Genomic DNA, 19,779 nt, shown 5'->3' with positions numbered 1-19,779 from the left:
GTTAGTACGTGCAAGACAGTATATGTGCTTTTGAAAAGTTCATTCAGTGTTAAACACATTTTCTTATAGAATCAATTTGCACATTGCTTGTTTGCCTAATTGAAATTTGAGAATAAGTCACCTGAAGAATTATGTCTTCATCTGTGTCTCAGTGATGCCCTGACAATGAAAAAGGTATATATCTGAACCTTCAGCCAATGAATCAGAAAAAATACTATTTTTTTTTTTTTATTTTTCCCACACTTAAGAAAATATACAGACTTGGGAAGTAGTTAAAATCTCTAACACCTATTTGCTGTTGCCAGATGGCACAGTTCTCCTGAAGCAAACAAACTGCCTGATTTACAGAAGCTGAGAACAATCTGTTTCTGGTGAAAGGTACCTCTTTCATTGATAAAGAGTTATCAATTTTCCCAGCTCTCTATTCCCAAAAAATCATAACCAAGCACACTTTACAACTAATGCTTAAGAAAAAGTAAAAACAAAACAAACAACTCCAATCTCTTTGCTTCCTTGTTTATGTAGTGGTTTGTTGATATTTTTCCAGAAAACACTGCTGATATCTGAATGGCTCTAATGATGTATGGTGGTATTAAAATGCTGGTATTAGTAACACAGCCATCACAGCAATAAACCTTAGAAAACTTAAACTCTAAAACTTTCTGACCACAAATAAAATTTCAATGTGAGCTTATACACTTAAGGAATGTTAAGGCAGGCTTAACAGAAATATAACAAATGAAAATGAAATAAGGGCTGGTTTATTATTCTTTTAAAAGGCTACAGTAATGTATTAACTGAAGTGCATTTATCAGAGTTAGGATTTGACAGACCTATAGACATTTTCACCCCTAATAGTTCAAACTGATCATAAAACACATTCTACTGTCTGCCCAGCTCCCTTCTGTGAATCTACTTGTTAGTCATGTCCTGAACACCAATGCTAATTCTAGGCATGTAGGAGCCATAAACATTATTAACATGATCTGGCGTCTTTGCTTACCTACTTTTTCTATTTAGTTAAACACAAAGATTATATTTATGAAAAAAGTTCCAAGGCAGTGACAATTTTATATAAACTGCTGAAAACGATGAGTGTAGAAATAAATTACATAAGTCTCAAGAGCAAAGAGTTGCTGAATTTCTTTTAACTGATTCAGGACACAAACACTGATAAACAAGGCAGTCTGACTGCCATTGTCTTTAAATAAGAGAACACATTTGCAGAGCAAGTGCGGATAAAAGAAATAATGCAGTGAGGTAGCATTGATAAATTCACATTTCAGACCATTTACTTTAAAGGCAAAGTGACCAAAATCTAGACTCCAGTTTTCCCTACAGGTTTTGTGGGCAGCATTTTTTCCATATTTTTCCAAGACTAGGTTTTAGTGGCGTCAATGACCACATCTGATTCATATTAAAGTAACATGGATACTATCACAGACAGGTGACAAGGAAAGGAAGAGGTGTTACAAAGTACCCAGCCATCATTTTCACTGACACCATGATCTTAGATCAAGTTAGATCAACTATGGCCTTTTGTATCAGAGTTTTGGCTTCAGAGGAAAGAGGAAAGCTGAAGGGATCCAAGATGCGCCTGCATTTGGATTGTGTTAGCATATGCAGTTCACTTGAATCAATTTATTTCATTTTCTGTCTGTTTACTGTTCCTGTTCATTTGTTAGCACTCAGTAAGTATGTTTAGTTAAATCATCATTGCAGTGCATTGCATGACAAAATCTGGATGTGTGATCATTTACCAATCTATTCTCAGAGCAAAATGAGACCACTTAAATTTGCTTTCACTGAAGCAAAGCTCTTGATATCTTTTACTTGATCTACAGCAAAATCACAGCTTGGTCTCTCACACAGAATGAGACCACTTGATTCAAAGTAACAATTAGGCATACTAGTCTCTATATGAAATAAATAGGTAGTTACTCTGTTCTGTCACCTGGATGGAAAGAAAATGTTTCAGAAATATGAGCAAAAGTACCTTTAAAACAGAAATACACAATATGGATGCTATTTCTAGGAAAACGGATGGAGATTTTCTATAGAATTTACATCAATAATAATAGTAGCAATTTTTTCTTTTAAGAAAAGAGTAAGCAGCACCAAGTTGAGATTCAGATCAAACCTGCTAGCATCCTCATAAAATTAAGAACTCCTAGATTTCATCTTGGGTGGGACAAAAATTCACATTTTTGGTTTTAAAGAAAAAAACCCACCACCAAAGTACCTTTCCTTTGAAGGCATATGCTGTATTTATTCACAAACAAATTCATTGAAGAATTTATGTTCCCATAAACTCACAGAACCACTGGCATAAGCAAAGTACTCAGAACATAAAAGAATGTGACTTCAAATAACTAGTAAGAAATGAATGCTAGCATTCATCATGAAAAAGAGATTAGTTATTCTTTTACTGTAAGTAGCTTTCTGTCAAAAGGAGAAGATCTGGAATTTTCACAACAAAATGATTGATCTGAAAAATCAACTGACCACAATAATTTATGATGAACATTATTTATCATTTAGACATCTACAATTTACATAACAATCTGTTTTCAACACACAGTTACTAGAAATATTAAAAAGCGTACTTCCAAAAGAATAAAATTTCTTGAGTGAAATATTTCTTATTTGGTTTTATGATTCTTTAATGTCAAGCAACCTTTGAAACTGCAAACAGTATTTTAGTGGTAATTATATCTGCCTAGCATTAAGCCTTTGAAAAAAACATGTTGGGAAAAATTGGTAAATTTTGAATTCCAAATAGCAACCTGAAAAAATAATCTATTAAAATAAGATGGTAGTGTATTTATAAATTGAGTAGATTTATGCTGTTTTAATTTTGTTGTTGCTTTTCTTGCTGTCTTTGTGCATCAAGCCATTCAGACATATTTTACCTTCTTATGGGGCAAAACACGGTGCCCATAGTAATGTATTTCTCCCTGAATTGCATGCTGTTCAAAATATCTTTGTGTCTGTGGTCTACAAATGAAAAGTAAATACTATCAACTGTTAAAATAACTTTCTATTAGGTTTTATTATCTGTATTGTTGGCTATGAAAATTTTTTTTTTTTTTTAAAAAATGGGGACTTGTCTATAGGATAGGCAGCAAAGGTTTTTTAACTTTATTTTTTTTTAATAAAGGAAGCTATTAAATGTCTGCATCAGTTGAACTATAGATGCCTTGCTTTTAGTGTCACTGAGCAGAATGAAACCTTTATATCATAGATTCAAGTAGTGGATTGCAACTTCGGCTGCTCCTAATCCAAGCCAAACTATAAGTAATGGACTGAAAGCAAAAACTTCAGTAAACAATTGTCTGTCTAGATTTTACCAAGTTTTAGTATTAAGAAGAATATTGTAATAAGGTAGAAACACCAGTGAAGCAACGGCATTTCCACTTTAACACTTACTTCATTTATCTGCTCCTCTGATTAAAAAAACCTGTCTCTGGCGACAACTCAGTGAATAATTTGATTTCATAACCTCTACATGTGTTTTTGCTTAATAGAGATGCAAGTTTTCAAATACAGCTTTTCAAAATCCAGACAAAGGCAAGCCAGAATGCATTTTTCCATTTTCAATGTTTTCTGTATTCTGAGAATACTCATCTACCTTTACTGTTTTTTAAAACAATTCAAACAATTGATCAGATTTGAAGGAGAAATGGGCATTATAAGAACCATGCTTTCAAAATAATGAAGTACACCACTTCTGAGATATTTCAATACTTATAAAACATAAAGAGCATCAATGCACTGTTTTGGCAGTTCCAATACATTGGCTGTCATATTCAGATCAACGTTCTTTGTATTTGACAATGCTATATGGAAGATTTGTTTTAGCTTTTCTTATTAAGAATTGCAAACATCAAAAGCAGGAAGAGATTGTGAAGAAAAGAGAGAGTAGCATTTACATACAACTTATGGAACTTTTATTTTACAGATTTTTTTTTCAGTAAGTTATTAAATTACTAGACTACTTGTACCCGGAGTTCCATAAATCTTATGATGAAGACTGTAAGTAAAAAGGTAAGAATTTCAGACATGGCATACTGGTCAACATTGCGCTGTGAGGCTGTTATGTTTGACTGTATTGCCTATTTGTGGGAAATATATACTCCTGTTGTAGTATCATCCATAATGATTACTGTCCAAAAGACATGCAATAAATTCTGTAATCAGATCTGTTTGACCTGGATTGTTAAACTGTTACAGTTGCCTTCTGTACCCAAAGATTTTAAAAACAAAGCCTCATCTACCCTAAAGAGTGAAATGAAACTTTAAGTTTTTTCAGACAAGAACCTCATGGTGCTTCTCACATAAAGGATTCCACAAGATATTTTAGAAGAAAGATATCTAATTATAAAGAACATATTTTCATAAGATAAAATTCTATGCAAACTCACTTTTCATATCACAGTAACATTACAGTCAGATAATTGTACTATTATCTTAAATACATTAGTCAGAGATGTAACCATAAAACTGTATTTTATGTACTTTTGAGAAACTGAAGAACTGCACTTTACAGAAAGACATGCCTCAATTTCAACATCATTCGCCATATTCACCTGCTGTTTCTTTCCTGATCAGTGCAGCAGCACAAACATATCTTCTGTGCGTACTGTAACTATTCATGTTCTCTTATTTGTAGGTGTAAACACTCCAAAGACATTTTTCATAGTTTTCTCATGATACATCTGTTGCACTATGATATCAAAGTACTTGAAATTATGGAAGAAAGAAAAGCAAACACTATAATTATTACCCTTTCTTGTGATCTCTGATTAATTAGGGGGAACAAACAGTGCCTCTGGAGACCCAGAAGTAGTTTCTGCAATTGTGTCATAAAAAAGATAAAGTTTAGCTACAGTTTTTCTACATCTGTCTTCTCCTATTTCCTCACAGATTATATTCTTTATAAGGAATCTTCAGTATCCCCTTAAAATCAATTTTTTACTTCTAATAAAAGTATTAGGCTTATCTCCCATCCTGGTTTCAGCCAGGGCAGCATCAATTTTTCCTCAGTAGCCATGAGGGGGTTGAGCCTGGAGCCATGGTGTATATGTGGCTAGCTTGTTATTCTGTACCACCTCACATCACTGTGGGAGGCACAAGGAAGGAACCTTTCCTTCCAGGAAGAAGGGCATGGCTTCAGATGGAAAAAAAAGCGTGGCTGGGTAGAGAAATCATTGTCTGTTGTTCATTCTGGGGCTCCACTGCATTGGTCAGCGAATATTTTTTGTACATAAGTCAACGTCTCTTTGTACACTTTTGTTATTAATATTGATGCTGTTACTGTTCATTTTCTCATCTCATTGCTATTTCCAGTAAATTGTTCTTATCTCAGCTCTGGATCTCTGCTTTTTGTCTCCCACTGGGGAGGGGAGTGGCTCATGGCTTCTTTCAATTTTTTTTTTTATTTTTTTATTTTATTTTAATTTGGGGAGAGCCCTTCCTAAGACCTCCTTTTATTATACCTAGTATATAGTGTATGCTTCCTAAATACTGTAGTATTTTCACCTTTTTTTTTCAAGTTTTTGAGTATTTTTCTTCTCTAAGGTTCTCAGATACCTGTTACTGATCACAAATGTGTCCTAAACCTATAAAGTACTTGCTAATATGCTGTCTGGTTCTGAACTAAATTTAACTCACAATTTTTTGGGAAAAGGTAATTAGCACAAAATAGATTGGCAGTATAATGTATCATGTTATTCAAGTATTTAGACTGTTTTATGACTATCATTTTCAGTCAGAATTACTCATGGTCTTCATACACATACACATTATGTAAAACTAATCACAGTAGGCAAAACAATAATAAGATGTGCTATAAATGTACAGAGATATTTGTATGCAAATATCTAAACATAGCTAGGATATCTGCACACAGATACTACCTTCATCTACTAGCTAGACCACAGGGCCCAGGGAGTGGTGGTGACTGGTGCTGAATCCACTTGGTGATCAGTCACCAGTGGCGGCCCCCAGAGACCTGTGTTGGGCCCAGCCCTGTTTAATATTTGTACTGATGATCTGGATGAGGGGATCAAGTCTGCCTTTAGCAAAGTTGCAGATGACACCAGCCTGGGAGGGAGTGTCGATCTGCTGGAAGATAGGAGGACTCCGCAGAAAAAACCAGGACAGGCTGGATTGGTGGGCCAAATCCAACTATATGAGACTTAACAAGACCAAGTGCTGGGATCTGCACTTTGGTCACAACAAGCCCCTGCAGTGCTACAGACTGGGGACAGAGTGGCTGGACAGAGGCCAGACAGAAAGGGACCTGAGGACTGGCAGCAGGTTGAACACGAGACGAGTGCACCCATGCGGCCAATGCGGCCAGTGGTATCCTGGCCTGAATCAGCAATAGTGCGGCCAGCAGAACCCAGGCAGGAATTGTCTCCCTTGGCACTAGTGAGGCTGCAATTCAAATCCTGTGTCCAGTTCTGCGCCCCTCACTACAAGAAGGACATTGAGGTGCTGGAGCATGTTCAGAGAAGGGCAAAGGAGCTGGTGAAGGGTCTGGGGCACAAGTCTGGTGAGGAGTGGCTGAGGGAGCTGGGGGTGTTTAGCCTGGAGAAAAGGAGGCTCAGGGCAGATCTTACCACTCTCCAAAACTACCTGACAGGAGGTTGTATCCAGGTAACAGTTGGCCTTTTCTTCCAAGTAATAAGAATGAGAATAAATGGCCTCAAGTCACATCAGGGGAGGTTGAGATTAGATATTAGGAAAACTTCCTTCACTGAAAGGGCAGTCAGGCAGTGCAGAACATGCTACCCAGGCAAGTGGTAGAATCACCATACCTGCACATGTTCAAAAAACGTGTAGCTATAGCACTTGGTGGTGGTGGATGGTAGTGATGGACTAGGCAGTGCTAAGTTAACACTCGATGACCTTAGGGGGTTTTTTCCAGCCTAAATAATTTTATTATTCTATCTAAATAGCATGCAACTGCTAGTAAAGGAAGTAAATATTTTGAATTAAAACTCTCCCTGTCAGTATGGTTGCTATTCTACTGCTAGTACAAAACCCATACCAATTGAATCATTTCACACACACAAAATAAAATTCTTGTTTTTTACTTTCCAGAGGTTTACCTGAAAATGTTCAATGAAATGTAGGGTTCAAGACTGTATCAAGTGTCCCTGTACTATTTTGTTAGAAATTTTATTGAATTATAGGTACTATTATGACAGTATAATTTAATTTCAGTGTGCCACTCCACATGTTTTGGGGACATTTGCTTGCATAGGAAATAGAGGGTTCATTGTACATGTTTGTAACTAAGCAGTAATTAATTCTCATGAAATAAAGTTCAAACCTCCCATGATGTCTAAGGAATGCTACTTTATGCAGGTTTGGGGTTTTCCTACACAATAATCTTATTATCCATAAAAAAAATCCATTATTTCACAGATGTTATTGCCTGAGACCTGATAAATTAGTTATCTCCTCCCAAGAAATATAGAAAAAGTAAGATATATTTCGATACAATGGCAGCATTCAGAGAGGCCATAAAAAGAAATAATTTCTTAAAATAAATGATTATGTGTTCTCTAAATTAGAGCATGCTGCTTTTAAACAGAACTGTTTTAAACAGAACTGTTTAGTAAATTAAATTTAAAACATGAAACACTTCATTTCACATCTAGAGGTTTATATTTTATTACATTTTTCATTCACAGCAAGTTGCAAATCCTCCAGACTTTCACCAGAATCTAATGACCATCTGGAAATGCTGCACAACTGAAATTTCAAAAAACTGCTCAGAGCCTGTCCTTCCTTGGCAAAGTAAAAAGGCTTTTTTCAACAAGTATTTCTATCATGACAAATGTTTTAAATTCCTTTTCAGTCAGTTACATCAGTGTTTCTCCAGGTATAAGATTAACAAAGCAGAAGGGGAGCTGCCATGAAGCATTAAAGCAGGTTTTTAAAGATACTGGTAGGTGAGCTCCATCAGCACAAAATGATCTCATACGTTTGAAATACTTATATTTACACATGGAAATTGTAACTCTTGGAAGTTTAATCACACAGAGATCCCAACTGGGCATCTGCTGGCAGTGAAGATCTAGAGGCCTTGCTGTCTGAGACAAGCTAAATGAAAAAGGAAACAGAGTGTAAGCTCGTGTGTTGAAAATAAATTAGAGCTGATCCCTTAAAATAGGGATTAAGAAACAGAATAACATTTCAAAAAGTATATTCTGAAAACTGGTAATGCAAAAATTCTCTATTACATGACTTGCATAAAATAAGGAAGTTGTTTTATCTGAAAAATCCTTTATTTTCAGTGGAGGTTGAATTTAAATTCCTATTTTCTCTTTGATTTCTTCTGTTTGTTATTTAGCTGTCCCTTATTCTCCAATCCATACTTCATATTTTATTACATCTTTTGCTGACAGTCTCACTTTTTAACCTCTCTTTGATTAGCTTCCATGCTTTTTGTTCCTCCTGCTATTCATTACATTAATTCATCTCTCCTCTTATCTCTGCAAAGAGCTTCAGGACAATGTTCGCACAGCATCTGAATCCAGCTAAATCTAATAATAGATAACAAATGTTATTGCAACAGTAACTAGACCTAGTGATGCCCACTTCAACAAAGATGAACACTGCCTCATGTCTTTAACTCCTCTAGCGAATTATCCCTCCATGTGATTACTATAAATCCTGCCCAGCAAGTGCTGGTACCCCAGGAGAGCAGGATAAGCAAAAGCTGTGCTACACATTTATGTGCTGCTGCAGAGAATTGTTACCAGCTAGCAGGTCAAATGTTCCTGGACTCTCTACAACACAGTGCAACACAACACGTGGGAAGTGCAAACTAGCTCCAAAACAAGGAAGAGTACAGTCTTGTTAACATGATGTTGCCACCCAAAGTACTTAGTCCTAGCAAGAACACTGTGGCTCTTTGGGCTTCACAATCATTCCATGATGGAGATAAACACAGAAGTGTTCCCAGAACTGGCTATGTGATAGGATGTCTTGAAATCTCATGTAAAGCAGGGAGGTGGGTTTTTTTTTTTTTATGTCAACACCTGATGATGTGAGAGAGATCTGGTCCTGCAGTTATACATGCATAGTTCATCTGCTCCAATTCCAGCTCAGCTAAGCTATGGCTTCTCATATAACAAGCCTGCAGATTTTGCAACAGCAAAGCTGAGAAACACTCAAATGCCCTCAGAGACCATGTAAATAGAAGGCTGTATGAAATGCACATAACAAATGCATGTTTGAGACAAAATTCCTTTTTACCACCATTATGGCAATACCATTATCTGGCAGGCATCTACTCCTGTACTTTCATTATCTCAATTCAAAGCATATATATTTTTCTAAAATTAAACTTCTGCATTCCCCTTTAGCCATGAATTGTAATATTGAAATTGCCTAAAACTCTAAAATACAATTGTAAAATTGTGAATAATTGTATAATTAAAATCTTGAAATTATCATTGCATATATAGATCTGTGTCTCTGGTCAATGACAATATACAAGAAACAAACGTAAAATTCTACTTCAACAGGTCTTCTGCTACCTCTAATCAGAAGCAAGACTTAAATAACACCAGCTTTTCCCCCTGCAGATAAAATAACCTAGAAATAACCAAAACATATTTATGTACTTATATTAATTTATAAATTACATGTTAGTTTTGTATCAAATATACTGCATAAATAAAATAGTAATAATAGAAATAATAAAAAATGACAAATAAAAGGCCTAGTCTGTAACAATTTTTTTTTTTTATTTTTTTTTTTTTTCAGAAAATAAGTAATACATAATGCCTGGCCATATGTCTTTTTTGTCCTGTTGTCTAATTACCTACAAATTGCTGTACCAATTTTACTGCTGCTGGTTATTATTAACTGGAGTATGTTTCCTCCTGAGTATTGTTTGTCTTTTTCACATCTTTTCAACCTCACCAGAGAAAATGCATTTAGGATTCATGACACTCAGATGGATTGAATTGCAAAGGATGCCTTCTACAACTGAATTCTGTAGAGAAGAGACACCTCCCAAACAAAAAGCTGACTGAACAAAAGCTACAGCCATACCCATTGTGCTGCTTTAAAACTGGAAGCTGAAAGGACTGAAAACAGTTATATTTGCATCAGAATCTTCTTTGGCTATGTAACAACAATGTAGCCCTGGGCATTTACTCTGACATGCATTAAAATGATGCAATAATGATTTTTTTACACAGAAAGTAATTAGCATTTTTTAATGATTCATTCTGTAGAAGCCATGTCTAATTTGGGGCATCTGCTTCCAACAATAATTCCCCACCCATGTACTAGAATTTAAGTCTTAATTATTGCTTTTGCAATATAAGAACTTTAACATAACTATCGATTATGGAAACTAGGATCATTCATAAGACATGGTTAAGGCATTCTCACCAACTAGATAAAACTAAAAGAACATGTAAAATTCTTTATAAAGCACCCTGCAGCCCAGAAAAGCCTTGAAGTTCCACCCTTTAATTAACAACCAATTAGAAAAATTCAGATCTAAAATTTCAACAGCTAAGAATAAATAACTTTGCCTGGCATATTTATATTCTGCTTACACTATTTTTCTCCTTAATGTGTTTATACCATATAAGAAAAAAATAATCTGATTTCCAAGATCAATAATTAGTTTATTCTTTTAGAAGTATCTTAGTAGTCTTTAGTAGTGAAAATCAACACAGTTTAGGGAAAAAAACTCAAACAAACCAGCTTTGATACACTGCTCAACAAATGTTTATCAGTTGAACTTCCAGGTTTAGCTTGCCAAAACTGCTAACCCAGAAGATTATGATTTTGGAAGTTTGCTTTAAATGATTCCCAAACAGAAGCATCTCCATACTTTATAACAAACTTTGCATTTTTATGGAGATAAATGCATTAGCCTTCTCCTGTAGATATGTGAATGCATCAAAGTGATTCTCTACTGTAACACACTTCACACTTAACAGTATAACTAATGAATATTTACTACACAAATTCTTGGTGTACAGAAAAACACAAGTAGTGACTTAAACTGACTTTCCTTATTTCCATAAACTGTGCTAATCAAAAAGTTTCAAATAAATTAAAAAGCCAGCAATACCTAACTTTTACACCATTTCTTTTGCTTAGTTGTTTCAAACTATTGGTCATCTGATAGGAAATTCTGTATCTGCAAGTATTTGTTCATTTGTATTTCTAGTAAGAAACCTATAAATATTAGGGTTAAAAAAGGAATGTAAACTACCATGAGTGAACTACTAATTATAATTCTACCTACTCATCACAGTGAGTAATGGACTTCATGGATTCTTCTCTGTCACATCTTTGTTGTGAAGATAACTGAGTCAAGTAAATCTTGCAAGAATTTCTACACTACCTCTCATAAGTTCCTCACAGACAAGGTAGTAAGGTATGGGCTGGATGAGCAGATCGAGAGGTAGACTGAAAACCAGCTTAGAGGCCAGGACCAGAGGGTGGTAAAGGTAACCGAGCACCCGCACATGGTGCCCAGAGAGGTTTTGCAATCTCCATCCTTGGAGGTATTCAAAAGTTCTCTGAATGTGGTCCTAGGAAACCTGTTCTAGGTGGCACTGCTTGAGGCAGGACAACATGACCTCCAGAGGGACTTTCCAACTTTGGTCATACCGTGATTCCAATTTGTTGCAATTAAAATTGTATGTGTTGCAGTTCTCAAGATATCACCTTCACAAACCTTGATTTTCACTCTAGCATCACTTCATCTTTCACATCAAGTGCTTTACAAACATCAAAGCAGAGGTCTTCTTTCATCTTTACTATCCTTTTTATTTCCTATACATCTACAATATCTACTACTTGACAGAGACGACCCGAAGACATATTTCGCATCTTTCAGATTTTGCAAATACTCTGCTTGAAATTTTCAGACAACACAAAGAAGGAAAGAGGAAAGACAAATACTAATGTGTTTATTAACACATGCACTTGATGTTGGAAATTCTAACAGTACTTAAATTTGCAGTCTGCAAGAGGCAACAAAGGGAACATGCTCATGGTACTTTCTCTGGTGCAGGGTTATCTTTTACCTATATATTTTGACAGCAAATTCCAACAAAGCCAAGGAAAAGCCTAAGATGAAACTGTTATTCATATTCAACTGGCAAATTATTTCTGACAAAAAGACATCTGCTCAGAAGATTCCCAGCCAGCTGTTCTCTAATACTTTCTTCTCCAATATTACAGCTTTTAAGCCAGTGTTCTGTTCCCTGTTTCTAAATGGATTTCTTTTTCCCTACTAATCCTTAATGCTGGTGATTGGGAGATTTTGTTCCTACTGTTTTTTCACAGCAACTGATAAAATGTGTTTGTAAACTTGGAACCCCTTCCTGATGCCTATCTCATTTCTTATTTACATTTCTCCCACTGCCAAAATATGGAGTGCCAAAGTATTAGATAGCTTTTCCCCACCACTTTGGTATCCATTGCTATGGATAAGGTGGCAGGAAACTGGTTTGAAAAATAGGTTTTGAAACCTATTTCTGGTGAGGGAAAAAAACTCTAAGAAATCCAAAAACCTCAAATCTATGTCTGAGTAGTACAAAGAACACAGATAAGACATTTCTATTGGTAGCACCCTAGCCCCAAGGGTGGCTACTGCCTTCTTTCTTTGACTCACTTTTTGGCCTGATTGTTCCTTCAGTGTCTTTGAAGGGGCCAGCAGTGCCAGTCTCAAACACTCAGATCTGACTTCATTGCAACAAGCCCTTCTGTGGCATGAGACAATTAATGAGGAAGCACGATCTTCTTCCTATCTGCTTTGCTTCTTTCCCACAACATGACCAAAATTAGGTTAATTAGCAATGTGCTGGGGGAAATCATTTTATTTAGATTAAGAGTTTTGAGCTGGCCTCATTATGAAGTATGGGACAATTAATGATAACTAAAAATGGAATCACAGGTTTTCAAATAAATTTCCTCTCAAAGAAGTAGCAAACAGCTTAGAAGGATTTTTTTTTCTATTTAAAAATACAAAGTAAAAGATGGTTATATATATAATTTTTTTTCAGAGACATATTCATACAGAATATAGCCATATTTTCTTGAGATTAACATGAACAATAAAAGATGCTTAAAAAGTGGAAGAAAATTAAGACCTTCCAGCCACCTGGAAGCTAAAAAAAACAATGTATGAGTAGAATAAAAAATGCATATTATGTATATAGTTTCACTACAACTACCTGAAATAATTTCCATAAGAGTTATCCTTTCTTGAGCTAACCTAGCTCAGAAGAGAGCAGGTGCAGTGAAAACACACAGCACAGATTGATTGCATTAGCAGCTCTAAGTAACTATTGTATTCCTAATTCAATCCACACTACTCAAACCCAAATTTAAAGCATCAGTAATCCTGAGCTTTTGGAATAAAACCAGATTAATGTAACTGGTGAATTACACCTTAAATTAAAAATGTGCTGAATACCAGCCTAAGAAATTAAACCATAATTTTATTAAGTGCTTTAAAACAGCAGAAGTCACTTCCCACCAGCATTGCTATGTCATTTTACAGTATTTGAAGATCTGCCTCCAGGTATATAGAGAACAAACACACTTATCGACCTTATGAGAAGGGATTTAAACTAGGTAAACTGGAGGAAGTTTATTATCACCTAAAGCAATAGTGAAGAGGCTGTGAGAAATAGACCAGGGTCTAACAGCATGAGGGAGGCTTTCACACTTCTTTTCTCTTCTGAAAGCCAAGTGACTGGGTTCATCTCAAGTACCTCTATAATGGATATACATAGCATGGGATAAAACCAGGAAGAATGAGAAATCTGTGCACAGTTGTAGAGTTACGATCTCATCGAAATTAGAGGGATACGGAGGCATAGCTTGCATGTCTGGAGTACTGAAGCGGATCGAAAAAAGGTGTCTGGGAAAGAGAGGCAGGAAAGGTGAGGACGTGGCATTGTGATCTGTGCAAAGGAGCTGGTCACAAGCACAGAGCTTTGTCTTTGAAAAACTGCTGCAGAGAGCAGCCAATGTGCTGCAGGGTCAGCCTGAAGAAGCAGGCGAAGAGCTGGTCTGACAAGAACCTCACAAAGTCCAGCAAAGGTAAATTAGCCCTGTATCTGGGACAGAATAACCCAATTACAGCATAGTCTGTGAGCAAGCTGGCTAGGAAGGACCTGTGGTTCCTGATACACGGTAAATTGAATATGAGTCAACAGTGTGCTCTCACAGCCCAGAAACCCAGTGACCTAGTGAACTGCATTAAAAACACTCAAACCAGAATGTGAAAAGGTGATTATTCCCCTCTCCTGAGCAAGTGTGAGAGTGTATCTGAAGTCCTGAGTCCAGTTTTAGGATTTACAGCCTTGGAAAAGACTTGATGTACAGGACCAAGCCCTGTAGAAGACACTTTGTAAAGATGAAGGTGAGACCACTAATTCTCTTCAGCTTTAAAGGCTCAGGAAAGAACTTCCTGTTGTTTTCAGCTTCTTGATGGGAGGGCACAGAGAACATGCAGCCAAACACTTCACAGGAGGAGGGAACAAAAGGCAACAAATTGAAAGACAGAAAGTTCTAATTAGATAGAAAGGGGGAAAATTACACCACAAGGGTGGTAAAACACTGGAATAAGATTGGCAAGAAGGGTTGTGCAGTTTCCACCCTCAGAGCATTTCAAAACTCTTGACGGACTCTAGTTTAAGCAGGGTGTTGGACTAAACTATCTCCAAAGGCCTCAACTTAGAACATGAGCTAATATTTGTTGAATTGAGTAACCTACAAATTTACAATGTGATAAAGCTTTGTTAACTAGCTGTTTGGGTTTTTTTTTTTCCCTTCCTCCTGTCCTTTCTTCTCATTTTCCTATTCCATGAAGAGGAAAATTAGATTTCATAAGACTGAAATCAAGTGTGGCTATATTGGCCCTCTAGGGATAGACCCATCAATATAATTACTAATGCGTCTCTTGAAAGCATGCATGTGGCTACCAAAGTAAAATTGTGAGTTTACAGACCACTGTTGTCCAGCAGCAATGTCATTTTCATTATATCTCAAATGCATTCTGACAGTACCACATTCTATCATATTTTTTTATTATTGTTGTTGTTTTACTTAAAATACAGTGGAAATGTTTAGATCCTATTTGGCTGGCACTCAGTGCATTCTGCTGTCTTTGTGATTTATGAGTTGCTGATTCTCTCTTGCACAAAAATAAAATCCTCCACAAGAAGAAATAATTTGGAATTGCTTAATATGCCCTGATGAATGTGCTAATTATTTCAGAGAAGCAGATTTGCTGTCACCTTTCATTGTTGAAAGCAACCCACTGATGGCAGGCTCTAGTGCTAGGGAAATAAATACTGTAACTGCTTAATGTATGAAAATGTTATTGGCCATGCACAATGAGTGATTTAATTTGTTCACCATCCAATGAATCTGAACAAGACTTTTCCATGATTTATAGCACAGACTGTTATGGTTTGTAATGTGTCATACTCCAAAGGGTCTTAGGACACAATTTCATGCAAAGTAATACATTTAAGTTAGTCTATATTGTAAAATGCTAGAAAACACATCCTTGTTGTGTCATATCATGGCCCTGGAGCCCTATAATCAGATTTCATGGAATGAAATGAATAATAGAAAGCATAAAAAGAAAAATTTTAAGGAAACCCAGAGTCTAAGAAAAAGAATAGTAAAAACTAAAAAATAGTGCACAAACTATCTTGAGAACTGGCATAAAAAATATTCAATTTGTATTTATTCAAATTTTGGGACATGTTACCTTTGCATTATTTTTCTAAGTAAGTTATTTCAGAGGGCTGGGGATAGAGCACAGTATTTTAGCTGCTGATAACACTTGAGTCTGTATCTTCCAGAAAGCATAAGATATTTCAGACAGCAGCTTTGTCTGTCAGCTAGACCTCTCATGCCAATAAGTCTGTTTTCTGAACATTTTCAAAGTTTAATTGACCAATAATCAGACAGTATTGTAGGCAAACAACTGAAATATGGTTTCCATCACTTATTTCCTTGATTTCTTTTAGACAATTTTTTAAAAACACACTTTTTAATTGCTAAAATACAATGACTTTTTGGAAGTGACATCTCAGCTATCTTAATTTATACCTGCGGACTTATGTATAATGTCTGCAGCTCTAACACATGCTTCTTCACACATGCCCACATAAAACCAAAGATGTTTCTAGTGAAAAAAAGATACATATTCTTCTACACTAGGTGTTTGTTATGAAATCTGTTAAGTACATCATTATGGGGATGCTATCTTTTAAGTTTTAGACTGTATTTGCTTTCTATATTCATTGTCAGAATTTTTAGGAGCATTAATGTTATTTTTCATGCTTAGACAGAAGTTAAAAATGCAGTGTACCTCTGTACTGAAAACCAAATTAATTACTAATTAATTCAGAAACTCTGGTGACCTAAGTGCTAGAAGTTCATTTGAGCTCAATTTCTAATACACCAGATACTAAGTATACTCTGAAATACAGCACTTCTGGCTCTGGTCAAGTACTTCACAAACATCTAGCCTGGATGGCATTGCTTGTACATATTATTTAGTAAGACATGTCTACTTAGGACATGCTAAAACATACACATAAAAACTTTCCTGTTATTACGTAATTTTTGTGAATTAAGAAGTCACCCCAGTGACTCAGAGAAAAAGAAGAAAGGCATGGAAGTCTGAAACACTTACTCATATACAAACATCCATGATTTGAAAAGTAAGTGTCCTGCAGAAATATCGGACAAAGTTTTAGGCTGTGGTATTTTTTGTCTGAAGCTTTCAAAATGAGTTTTTAAGAGTTCTTTGCAGCTGTACTGCCAAGGAATTGAAACTCATATTCACTTTAAATGTTGTAAGGCCTCTGGTATTTGAGGGCACCTTCAAATACAGCTCCTGTTCACCTCACTAAGAAAGCACAAGTTTGGTCAGTGTTCCAAATTTCCTAATCTATTGAAGTGTCTCTGAGAACAAGCTCTGACGCCTACCCCTTTCCCTGCTTTTCTCTTTGTAGTACAATAATCAGTGCCTCTGTCTTGAACACTAACCGAGAAATGTGAAGAGGAAATATGCAACAAATGAAATAATTATGGGGTGTTCTTACTGTCTTTAGTCTTTATTGCCTCAAATGCAATCATCTGAAACTAACAAACAAAAATGCAAAAATTAAAAAAATTAAGAACTGCAGATTTGGAAAAAAAAAAAACCAAAAACCAAAACATTAATCAAAATCTGTGCCACAGCAGTAAATGTAATAATTTAGCAACAATCTGCAATCCAGCTCACTGTACTGGAAAATAGCACTGTGACAGCAGATTTCAATACAGGCTCCTACCTCTTGCTAGGTGTAATATGAATTACTTCATATTTCAGTGTGGCCATTAGCAAAGGGCTTGCTAACATTAAGATCCTTCCTCTGTAAATGTTAAGTGCAGCTCTTTACTCAGTTTCACTATTTTATGTTTTACATGTGTCACAAGAATAATTTAAGAAAATTTCAGTAATTTCCATTACAAATTATTTAAAATTTTGAATTCTCTGAGTACTAGTAATACAGTACTTCACCCTCCTTAAACAGCTTCCAGGCCAGAATGACAGCTGGGATACTGCAACAAAATACTGCTATTCAATTTTTTGTAAAAAAAAAAAAACAAAACTGTAAGTAAGCCTGCTTTAGAATTACAAATTGCAGTTTAGTATTTTCTTATTCTCTAGTTCAAAGGGAAAAAAAAGGGAAAAAAACCCAAACCTATGAAAATTATGTAGAAGAAAATTTTACAAAGCATTTCTAGAAAACAAAAAAGTCAGAAGTGAAATCATGTCCTTCAGTACCTCTTCAGATGCCAGGTTTGCATACAGATTGAAAACATTACATTGTTATATGCAAATCTTGTACAAATACTTACATGCATTAGCTCTAGAAATCGAAGAAAGTGAGATTGGGGAAAGAACTGTGTTTTCTTCAGAAGCATTGAATTGTTTTAAAGTTTGTAACTGTAGGCTACTATTCACAAAATACTTTATGACTGAGATCAAGCAGACACCTGAATTATTTTCCAAGTAAGCAGCTAAAAAAATCTTAGCAGTAGATACAAAAACCAGAAATATTTTCTTAGAATATAGTATGGAAACAACATAGATGTAAAATCCTTTTTGCAGCAGTTTTCTAATCATCTTAATAGCAATAGCCATTTAACAACATAATGTCAAGAGGCATTTCTGCCTTGTATACACTTCTTTGCTTCTTAAAACTGTTTAATTATATGTCACCAGACTACTTTCTAGCCACTGCTTCCACAAAAGATGATAAAAATTTTATGTTTGTCCTCATTTCATGCCATAAATGTTTCACAGTTTCATGAATATTCATTTTGTTTGTTTCAAAGGTTATTTAAAGACAAAGGTGTTTTCAGGGTGGTTTATCTGAACCTCATTACTCTGCAGTTTGCTTTGTTTCATTTGAATAATTTTGTATTATTGTAGTTGATTGGTTCTCATGTACACATCTCTCACACTGAAATGGCAGACTTTTTTTTTTCTTTTGTTGGTGGCAACATTTCACCAAGTACATGCAAAATATCTCACAGCACAGTAATTGACCCTGTAGCCTCTAAGCCAGCTTTCTCAGCAAGATTTGCAGTAGTCAACTTTGCTAACAAGAAAGTCTCACCACAGAATTTATTTAATTTTGTAAAGGACCAATGGAAAGTCTGGATGGAGTAACAAAACAAGACAAGAATGGTACATCATCTTATTACTTACCAGCAATCATTATTTTTAGCACATAAGATGATCTACTGACTTAAATGTTTATATTTGTGAGACAAATTCTCTGAAGAGATGGAAGAGGAGAAACAATATTTGAACAGCTGCTGCCAGGAGGTTATAATCAGATTTTCTGACTTTGTTCCTCACACTGCACACACACCCCATGGCTACTGTTCAAAGTCATCACCCTTCTGGGACAATACTTTCATACTTCAGATAGAAAATTGCATTTATAAAGACTTCATTTATAAACCCCCAATCTTGCAATTTGCTAAAGAGTATGGTGCTCAAGAGCATCAGTAGCCTTCTGATTTCAAAGAAATTCATGTGACAAAGCACTCCAAGCCAAATGTTCACCGTTACGGATAAGTATTTGAAAACTACTTTATAAGCACTAAGTCCTAATGGCTTTTAAGAATGTGAATGATGAGCACTTCTACAATGCAAGACTTTTTTTGTCTTAGACTCCCATACTCCAACCTTTCCATTCACAGAGGACATACTTTTTCAGGTTATTCAATTTAGAAACCAGCAGATGGTAGTTTCTCTGAAGGAAAAATTTACTAAAATTTTGCTATTATTTACTATTTACTTATATTAATGCCACTATTATATATTATTATATTATTATATATTTATTTAAAAATTATTTACTGTTTACTTTTATTGCCCCTTTCACCTGTAGACATTGTCATAAGTCTTGTTACCAACAGCATTTGTCAGACTATCAGATGATTTTAGTTTCACAAAGGCAAAAATCAAAACAGAAGGGTCCCAGAGTGTGTTATGTTTGCCTTCAGAGTGTATTGGCTTTGGGACAGGGCTCCGCTCTCCCAGCTGAGCTTGTGCAGCATCTTACAGAGCCAGCACGTGCTGTACACGCTGGCCAGCCACACGCCTGGCTCAGCCAGTGGGCCCAGCACAAGCATCATGTGTGGGGGTGATGCACATGACAGACCAGCTTTCCAACACCATTCAGC

The 19,779-nt window shown here is 35.7% G+C and overlaps 1 protein-coding gene across 2 annotated transcripts in view; it reads right to left on the bottom strand.

Annotated features, from left to right (window-relative positions):
- Nucleotides 1-19,779, bottom strand: part of PRKN (parkin RBR E3 ubiquitin protein ligase) — a 682,323-nt gene that overhangs the window by 627,193 nt on the left and 35,351 nt on the right. The gene's annotated exons all lie outside the window — the stretch shown is intronic.

Source organism: Cyanistes caeruleus, chromosome 2, assembly GCF_971803275.1.
Source record: "Cyanistes caeruleus chromosome 2, bCyaCae1.hap1.1, whole genome shotgun sequence".
NCBI classification, from domain to species: Eukaryota; Metazoa; Chordata; class Aves; order Passeriformes; family Paridae; genus Cyanistes; species Cyanistes caeruleus.
Note: the sequence above shows the minus strand (reverse complement) of the source record. Positions and strands in the feature narration are given on the sequence as shown.